At 50.7% G+C, this 9,077-nt stretch overlaps 1 long non-coding RNA gene across 1 annotated transcript in view; it reads right to left on the bottom strand.

Moving 5' to 3' along the window:
• Positions 1 to 5,451: 5,451 nt before the first annotated feature.
• Positions 5,452 to 9,077, bottom strand: part of LOC122221541 — a 136,085-nt gene continuing 132,459 nt past the window's right edge. The window contains exon 4 of the long non-coding RNA XR_006203280.1: positions 5,452 to 7,909. This is a non-coding gene — a long non-coding RNA (uncharacterized LOC122221541). The remainder of the gene's footprint in view (positions 7,910 to 9,077) is intronic.

The following is a 9,077-nucleotide window of genomic DNA, read 5'->3' as shown; positions in this document are numbered from 1 at the left end:
TGCCCCCGCAGACGGCGGAGACCTCGCCGGCGGCCGGCGCGGAGGTGTCTGCCCCCGCCGGGCTTGAAGGCACTTGTCGGCGGAGACCCAGACGTGTCCGTGTTTGCCTCTCCCGGGGAAGGGCGCAACGCTCTGAAGTTCTCTGGCTCCCGTCTCGGGGGATGATTCTGCCGCCCTACCTACCCCGGGGCGCCCTCGGGGTCCCACCGCGGCCAAGAAGAGGGCTGCGCCACCCTCGCCACCAGAAAGTTTACTTCCGGAGGAAGTGTGGGTGCGTGGCCCGGGAGGTGGAGAGACGGGGTCCCCAGGAGGCTCCAGGAGCTCAAGAAACACCCCTCTCCCCTCTTCCTTTCGTGCCCCGCGTTACAGCCCCGGCTTTATCACGGCCCCGGGACAAGTGACTTTGCTCTCTGAGCCTCGGTTCCTTCCACTGTAAAATGGAATTCTGGTTTGACCTCTCCTATTGGGCGCTAAGGATAAAGTGAAGTGAAATGTCCCGGAACGCCAAACAGGAGCTTGGCCCCCAGGGACAGAGAGGGAGGAGCCTTTGGGAGAACCGGCTTCCCGGGCCCCAGTGGAGAAGGCTTCACCCCAAGCTGCTGAAGCGGGGCCCTGACCAGGACGACACAGAACCCGAGGGGGATCGGGCCTTCTCTCCTCTCCCATTTCAGTTCCCTAAAAGATTCTCTAAAAGCTGGGCGCGGGGGGCGGGGCGGGTGCCCTGCTTCCCCATCCTGCCCTGTATTTTACCTACCTTGCTGCTGGTGTCAGTCCTCGGGCGGGGGGAAACAAAACCCATCCTCGATCTCAGGTGGGGGGAGAAGACGTGAGATGAACGGGGAAAAGCAAGTTGCTGTCAGGTGGACAGAGGGTGCCAGGTTCTGGCTCCGAAAGGCGCAGACCCCTGAGGGGGAAGAGGAAGGAAAGGAGCAAACGGGGCGTATGTGGAAGAAAGCGTGGGTACCTGGGCTCCTGGGTGTCCCGAGGGCCCTGCTGCCTCTCCGCAGGCCGGACACACATACCTGGCCTTCTGGCCACCTAGGTGCCCTTCCTAGTAGGTCTGAGGTCACCTGCCTTACAGGTACTGGGAAGATTCGTGCTTTCTCCCGTTGGCTAACTGTAGCAAGAAGCTTCGCTTGGTGAATTCCACACCTAGACTGCTCACCTTCCACTCTTCTGCGGACTCCCCCGTCCCCACCAGGGTTCAGCATTCAGGCCTTCTTGCTCCTCTCTGCCTGTCGCGACACAGCGCATCCTTCAAGGCCTTCCTCAAGTGGCACTGCCCCTCAGAAGCCTGCCCCCCCCCCCCCCCCCCCGACCCGCCAACCCTTCCCGGCACTGCTTGTATGTGCCTCTCTTACCGTGCTTCTGGCGTTCTCTAGCCTGGCTGGGATGTGTCCTCGTCTTAACTTCTTTGGTCCTTGCTCACCTCTGTGGCCTCCGTGCTGTGAGCTGCTGTAGCCGGCAAAGCTCAGGGTTTGGGGTGGGGATGACCCAGGTGTAGCCAGTTCCCAGCAATTGGAAACCAGCCGAGGAAGTCAGTTTCCTTGGCCTCACTGTCCTTGTCTGTGAAAGTAGGTATGAAACCCTGTCCCCGGCCAGATTGGTGGGGGCCAAATAGGATGGTCTCTGTTCTACAAACGCTGCTCTCTTCCCTTCCTTTCTGCTGCACATAAAGCTGGCTTTTGAATTAATTTAAATTTGTTACCAGAGGAGTCCTTGTTTGTGGTATTACTGAATGGCCATATATGCTCATTACAAATATCCCAAAATGTCTAAGTCCCAGGCAGTGGCCCATGGAAGTACTTTTAATCTGCCCAGTGGAAACGTTTTGGTCAGCATCTTTGTGTTGGTTCCAACTGAATTGCATTGATTTTAGTAAAAACTTCCACTGGCAACAAATACTAGGATCAACCCGTTTATTTCTGGCTAAAAACACAAGGAGGATTTTTGGCAACACGTAATTCGAAAACCTCAAAACAGTCTACTTCTCGCAACGCACACCATCGGGATCAGCAGACACGTCTCTTCAAATATGACAAACCTGACCGGCCTGCAGGGAATCAGTAGGTCCAGATGCAAATTGGTAATTCCTTTTCTGCAGGTTCATTTAGAATCGTGTATCTGAGGCCAGAAATCAGTCCTCACGTTTGTTTCCAGATCTGACGGGCGTCTCTGCCATTCTTCGGAAACACGGAAGCAGAAGCCGGACAGAGAGAGCGCCACCTGGGCATGACCTTCATCTTCTCTAGGTCTCGACCTCTTCATCTGGCCAGTGGGGACATCCCCGAGGGCCCCTCCCTCACTCTCAAAGCCCTCCTTTTTTGCTTCTGGGTTTCAATCTTGCCATTTTCCTGTTGCGCTCAGTTCCTTGTCTTTGCGAGCGCTCAAAACAGAATGTCTCCCCTCACTTTACATTACCAGGGATTTAAAAAAAAATCTTTATTAAAAAGAGGAAAAGTTGGGGCGCCTGGGTGGCTCAGTCGGTTAAGCATCCGACTCTCGATCTCGGCTCCGAGGTCACAATCTCACGGTTTTGTGGGTTCGAGCCCCTCGTGGGGCTCTGCGCTGACAGCACAGAGCATGCTTGGGATTCTCTCTCTCTGCCCCTCCCCCCTTCATGCTCTCTCTCTCTCTCAAAATAAATAAACATTAAAAAAACTTAAAAAGAGGTAAAGTGGAGAAGACACAAAATCAGAAAATCCCTGTGACCCGTTCTTGTGGAGCCATCTCGGGTTGGTCTGTCCCTGCGTGTGGGTGTGCTGAGACCCTGTATCCTGAGAAATACCCACTAACGCTGGGGCGCCAGACAGGTTAAGTCGGAGGGAGGCAGGGCAGGTGCGGGGCCGTGTGAACCGAGAGCCAGCGCCGTCTGAAGCAGGCAGTTGTTACTCTGCTTGCCATCAGCCAGGAATGTGAGCTCGGTTTTGCCAGGTTTCCTGAGTTTTCAAGAGAAGGTGGAAATATTCTGATATTTAAAAGTTGGCAACAAATTCAAATTTTTTGATAGATATGGTGTGAGTCACGCAAAATACGTTTGCAGGCTGAACCCGGCCGACGTGCCGTTCATCTGCACCTACTGTTCCACGCGGTGATGTCTTCTTGAGGCCTGGGCTTAGCACATAGTAGGCATGTAATAAACTTCTGTGGCGTGTGTATCACTCTTGAGGGGAAACGGCTCGCAGCCTGTCTGAACTGCACATTGAATTGTCAACAGCCACACAGAGATTAGTAATGACCTTTTTGTGTTGCCTAGCAAAGTCCACTAACGGGCTAATAAGCTTTTCCAACATTTACACTCTGGGAAGTCTTGCTGTAGTTGTTAATAATTCTGTTAAATGCAGGATAGCTTTCTCCTTGGGAAGCTAATTCTCACAAGAAAACTTTCCCCAGCGGTGACACACGAATTTGAAAAAAAGATTTTTTTAAATTAAAAAAAGGCATTTTTAAAAATGTTTCTTTATTTTTTGAAAGAGAGACAGAATGTGAGCAGGGGAGGTACAGAGAGAGAGGGAGACACAGGATCCGAAGCAGGCTCCAGGCTCCGAGCTGTCAGCACAGAGCCCGATGCGGGGCTGGAACCCGCGAACCGTGAGATCACGAGCTGAGCCGAAGTCGGATGCTTAACCCACTGAGCCACCCAGGCGCCCCCCAAAAGGCATTTTTAATCATGGGATCGTTGTATTAAACAGAAAAGAAACACCTTTAGCTACGGAGGTTTGGGAATGAATGCTGGAAACCGCGTATTACAGGAGCCAGGCTCGGAAGCTGCTTCAGACCCGAGCCCACTCTGGTTCGGAGGCGGAGCCAGCCCTGGGGGTGCGGGCAGGACCGCGTGAGGGTCACAGGCGCACGCTGACAAAGTCTTTTGACATTGCAGCGCGGCCAGAGAACTGCGGCTCTGTCAGGCTTCCCGAGGTGGCCTGGCCTGGGTCCTCCACATTCCTCTGGGGACACTGTTGGGAAACAGCAGGAGGCAGGAGTCACAGTTGTGCCGTCACCTCCCAGCCCAGACGCAGACACCTGGTGGCGGCAGGCCCGGGCACATCCGCAGCTCAGCTCTGCCTGGGAGCCTGACTAAGCAGCATTCGGGCCAAGCTGCCTGCTGGGGGGCAGGCCGGCCCGCCACAGGTCTGGCTCAGATGTCGCAAGCTCCCTCCTCCAGTCCCCGGGCTCTCCCTATCGAGAGAGAGACAGGAAGCCATTCCAAACGTGGCACAGGGTTTTGGTGGCAGAGAAGTGATCCCGCTCCTTCACCTTGCACACAAGGTGAGGGGTTGAAGGGACCGGAAAGGGCTGCAGGTCCCGCTAACACAGAGAGGAATGCGCTTTTGGCTTCTGATAGACAAGACTGCCAAGTCTCAAGGAGGCGATGTCCGTGGGGAAGAGTGATAAATAACAATCGTAAATTCCAAACTCAACACAAACGCAGGCCTGATTCTACCCAGCGGCTTCCCTGGACGCACGTGCCTGGGGTTTGCAACTTGAGGGCATCGGGGCACCCTCTGCGATCAGGAGAGGGTACTCCCCTCCGACACGGACAAGCGGAAAGCTTCTGATGATGGTTCTTCCAAGTGTAAGGCTCAGGGAAAACGTGGCCGATTTGGCTACCGCTGTTTTGATATGTCTGGGGTGGGCGAAGCTGGCCTGTCCTCCGTGGCCTAACCGCCGTCATACGAAGTCTGTGACCTGCTCTCTAAACAGCTCATTCTCCCCTCACCAAGGCGGCGGGAGGAAACTGTCACAGGCAGACTCCTCCCTGGACACTTTATTTACCCCTCCGATTTTTTTTACTACTCAATCTCTGAACTTAAGGGGCTGTATTTCTAATTTTTTTTTAAAGTTTATTTATTTATTTTGAGAGGCAGAGACAGAGAGAGAAAGAGAGAGAAGACAGAGAGAGAGAGAGAATCCCACGGAGGCTCCGAGCTGTCAGTGCAGAGCCCGAGGAGGGGCTCGGACCCATGAACCGTGAGACCATGACTTCAGCTGAAAACAAGAGTCGTGCGCCTATCCAGCTGAGCCACCCAGGCGCCTAAGGGGCTCTATTTCTAACTGAAGTATAGAGGAGATGCTTCGTTATTGAAAAGCCCTGCACTCTGCATACTGACTTGATGAATTTGGGGTGAGTTTTACGAGGACAGGACAGGCACTACTTTGATAAGTTTTCCAGAGGCTGGTGAACGTGCATCAGAAGAAAAGTTTTAAGGCTCATTATACCTTGGGACATAGCATCTCCTGCACATTTAGTAACCCCTTATCCAAACTGAAGGAGAGACTATCTGGGCTATTCTCATAGCCGAGAATTCCAAATCAGCTTCACGTTGCTTTTGGAAGTTGAAAAGAAAGGGTTAGGGACGATGGGCTATCTAAGGGCAGATTTAAAATAATTCTCAATTATTCACTTATCCCCAACTTTAAAAAACATTTCTTTGGGGTTTTCAGTGCATCCTTCAGGGCAAAGAGAGCTACGAAAAAACAAACGCAGAGTCAACCCATTCTGTTATGTGTTTGAAAAAGGGAAGCCATCTTTAAATATCTGACTTAGCAAGTTTATAGAGGAAATAGATTTCTCTTTACAGAGCTTGTATCTGATATTGAACAAAAATCAGTTAGTGATCCAGACTCTGTGGATGAAAAAGGACTGTAGCAGACTCTATCTATGCTAGAATTGCCTTTTCAATCTCCATTTCATTTCTCCCCCAGCAGGTAGCAGCCACGTCCTCTGGGTGGGTACCCCACCTCAACCCCACAGGTGACTGCTGGAGGTAACATGCGTAAACCAATCAGCACCCAGGTGTTTTTCTGGCCACAGGGATTGGCTGCAGAATGGCCCAATCAGCTCAGAGCTCAGGACTTTTGTCTGATGGTCATGAGAAGCCAAGTTCTTCTTTTCCTATATTCTTGAAGGAAAAAAAAAACCTCAAAAACCACATGGTCCCTGTGGTTGCTGGCAACATCTTGTCACAATAAAGGAAAATCAGAAGGGAACAGCACTGACACATGGAGTTGAGTAGAGTTGAGGGAAATTGTGGGCGGAGTCACCTGAAGCCCTGATCAAACCATGCCTGAAGCCTTTGGCCTTTTCAATTTGTGAATAATTAAATCACTGTTATCATTTAAACCAATTTGAGATTTTCATTTGTTTGTTTTTTCCAGTAGAAAGCTTTTCAATGGATATAGAAACTTAATTCAGCTTTACCAGAAGAATAGTTTGGGCTGAAGGGTGAATGAAATACCAAGTACCCTCTGTGATGACAGTCTTCGTTCTTTTCCTTTTAGATGACGTTGGTGATCCACAAACCCTGGGCCAAGTGAGGAGATTCTTCTAATCAGAGCACACCGATGCTGTAGTCATGGTCTTCTCCTTGATCGTAAGTATTTTCCAGAAACGCACGGACCACATATTTTAATTCTTGAAAAGACTCGTCTTCCTGGACTTTGGGGAGTAGGGTCTGCTGATTTTCAGTGCAGCTAACAGTTCTGTATCAGCAGATGCTCCATAAACGTGGGCTTTACCCATCCGTGTATAAATGAAGAGATTTAAAAACACATTCCTGACTTGTAGCTGCTTAAAAGTACCTTCTTGTAAATGGCATAATTGAGGACTTCTACAAACGTAATTGCTAACTGCACTTGGAAATCCACTTTGTCAAACCGTGGCTTCTAACACCTTGTCTTTGACACCGAATCAGCTTTGATACTGACGTTTCCCAGAGGTGTGGCTTCTAATCCTCAAATTACAACACAAGTTTCAACAGGCCGTTTTTTTTTTTTTTTTTGTCTGTCACCAGGAGTTTAGTAATTAACAGAAGGCCCCGTCACTAATGGTTTATCAAAAGGCCAGTGAGCAAGTAAGAGCCACGACGCAGGGGACGGACCTGGTATGCTCACTGAAGGAACCCATTTAAGGAGCACCTGTTATAGGTCACGCTCAATTGGGGCCCACTCCCTGAAGTTCAATGTAAGGCCTCGAACAAGGGGCCAAAAGCGAGCCCTGGGCAGAGATCCTACGTAGGAACAAAATCCAGTGACCTTCTTGATGACCATTCTGGAATCACACACCCTCAAATCATTTTCACAGCCATGGGTCTTTTGCAACCGGCTTCTGCTATACACGCTTTCATAAAAGCTAGTGGTTTTCCTGGGAGTCTGAAGCAGGGCGCATAACAGCCAGTGAGTAACCCGCGAGTAATGCCCGTGGTGACAGTTCTGCTTTGTTCCTTTGGAGTGTGAGAAGCCGAGTCAGGACACGGGTCGTCCTTCACGAGGGCTGGGAAAGCAAAGCCTGCACGCTCGAAGCGGGGAATGTTCTCTTTATCTGAGGTGCCTGCCAAGTCTTAAACACTAAAACGTGTAGGTGTACTTGGGGAGAGCGAAGGCCCTGACATCTCAAAGATGGCTCGATAGAAGGAAAGAAAGAAGAGGAACTCGGGTGTTTGGGAGAGATGCGCGCTCACCCCTGGCAAGGTGACCTTTTTCAGAGCCTCTGTGTCCTCAGATCCTGACGGGAAGGTTCCACACACAACCTCAAGCTTGTGTTTCTGCCGAGCGGGCTTTCTCCTTGAACCTCACCTCTCACTTTCTCTTTTCAGGACACCCCTAATGGATTGCAGATGTCCCATTTGGTCAGAAGCACGTTCCAGATACATCTGCCCTTCTTGCTTTCATGCAAGAAACACCTGCAAATCTTTATCTCTGGTTAGATTTACCACACATTGGAAGCTTTGAAATTTTGGTCCGGTGGGAAAGAGGAGTATGTCACCACCCTCCTTCTTAAGTTGGATTCCATAACGGACGATAGCCTTTGGGGAGATGTTTTCATTTTTCTTCAAGGAAAATAGGAAGGCCTTAAGAGCCTCAGATCTGCTCAGCTGAAGGCTAACTAATTTCTTTAGTCCTACAGAGTCTGTGGAAAAAAAAAAAATCTACGGTGACCATAGGTGGACAGCCACTGCGTGCGCGTTTCTCTCATTTTTCTGAGTCTTAACAAAGATGAGACCCCAACGGCGGAAAAAGAGAGAACAACGGGACGTTGGCAAGCTGGCGAGGATACAGTTACAGGACCAGCTTCCTTAGATGTGCCTTGAAAATACATGTGATGTGATGTATTTCCAATAAATGAGTAAATCCCTCAAGGCAGGTTTTTTTTTTTTTTTTTTTTTTTTTTTTTTTACCGCTCCCTTTATTCATTTGACTTCAGGATATTCCATCCCAGCACCCAAAGAATGACAAATGCCATTTAAATAGTTTTGAGGTGATCAAGCCATGGGCTGCCTCTGGGAGGGCTGAGAAGGAAATTCACACCCAGTGTGGTTTTATAAGGAGGAAGGAAGCTCTGGCTGGCCGAACACAGGCTGTACCTTTGAGCAGCACATTTTGCCTTTCGGAGCCTCGGTTTTCTCATCCGTAAACTGGGGATGCAAGTCATTTGTTTATTCCACCAAAGCTACGACGACTGAGTGCCTTAGATGTGCCCGTCACCCCAGTGATGCCCGAGGACACCGCAGACACAGTCTCTGCTCCCACGAACAGCCCCTCGGCAGGGCTGTGTTCCCTGCTGCCCCTGGGGACCGGCTTAGAACTTTACACCCCGCCCGGACCTTCGCTAATTCCTGGATTTCAACGTTCATGTGGTCTGCCCGTCCGTAATCCAGCCCTACGATTCTTGCACCTCCTCGGGCTTCACCTTCTTTCTCACATCTCCGGTCACCCTGGAGCGTATTTTGAACCTATCGAGATCTCCAGATGACTCTCTCCGGTAACCCTCAATTCTCTGGGGTCACTATCCTCCCGTGGCACCCCACGGCCAAATTCTCAACTTGGACCAACACTACAGTCAGCCTCCTCAGCTTCAGCATGAGTGTGGATGAAGGAGCAAGATGGCGGTAGAGTCGGTGTTAGCCTAGTTTGTACCCTGGTGCCACGTGTCTCCACCCTGGTGCCACGTTTCCATGGACAACTCCCCCTTTAACTCCCCTCAGCGATTTAACCAAAACATACCCATACCTGTTTTTAATCTCTCTTCCTCCAGTCTCAGATGATGGGGCTCCTCTCCCTGCCCCCACCGAACGCAC

The sequence above is a fragment of the Panthera leo genome, chromosome B3, assembly GCF_018350215.1.
Source record: "Panthera leo isolate Ple1 chromosome B3, P.leo_Ple1_pat1.1, whole genome shotgun sequence".
Taxonomy (NCBI): domain Eukaryota; kingdom Metazoa; phylum Chordata; class Mammalia; order Carnivora; family Felidae; genus Panthera; species Panthera leo.
This window is presented reverse-complemented; position numbering and strand designations above follow the sequence as displayed.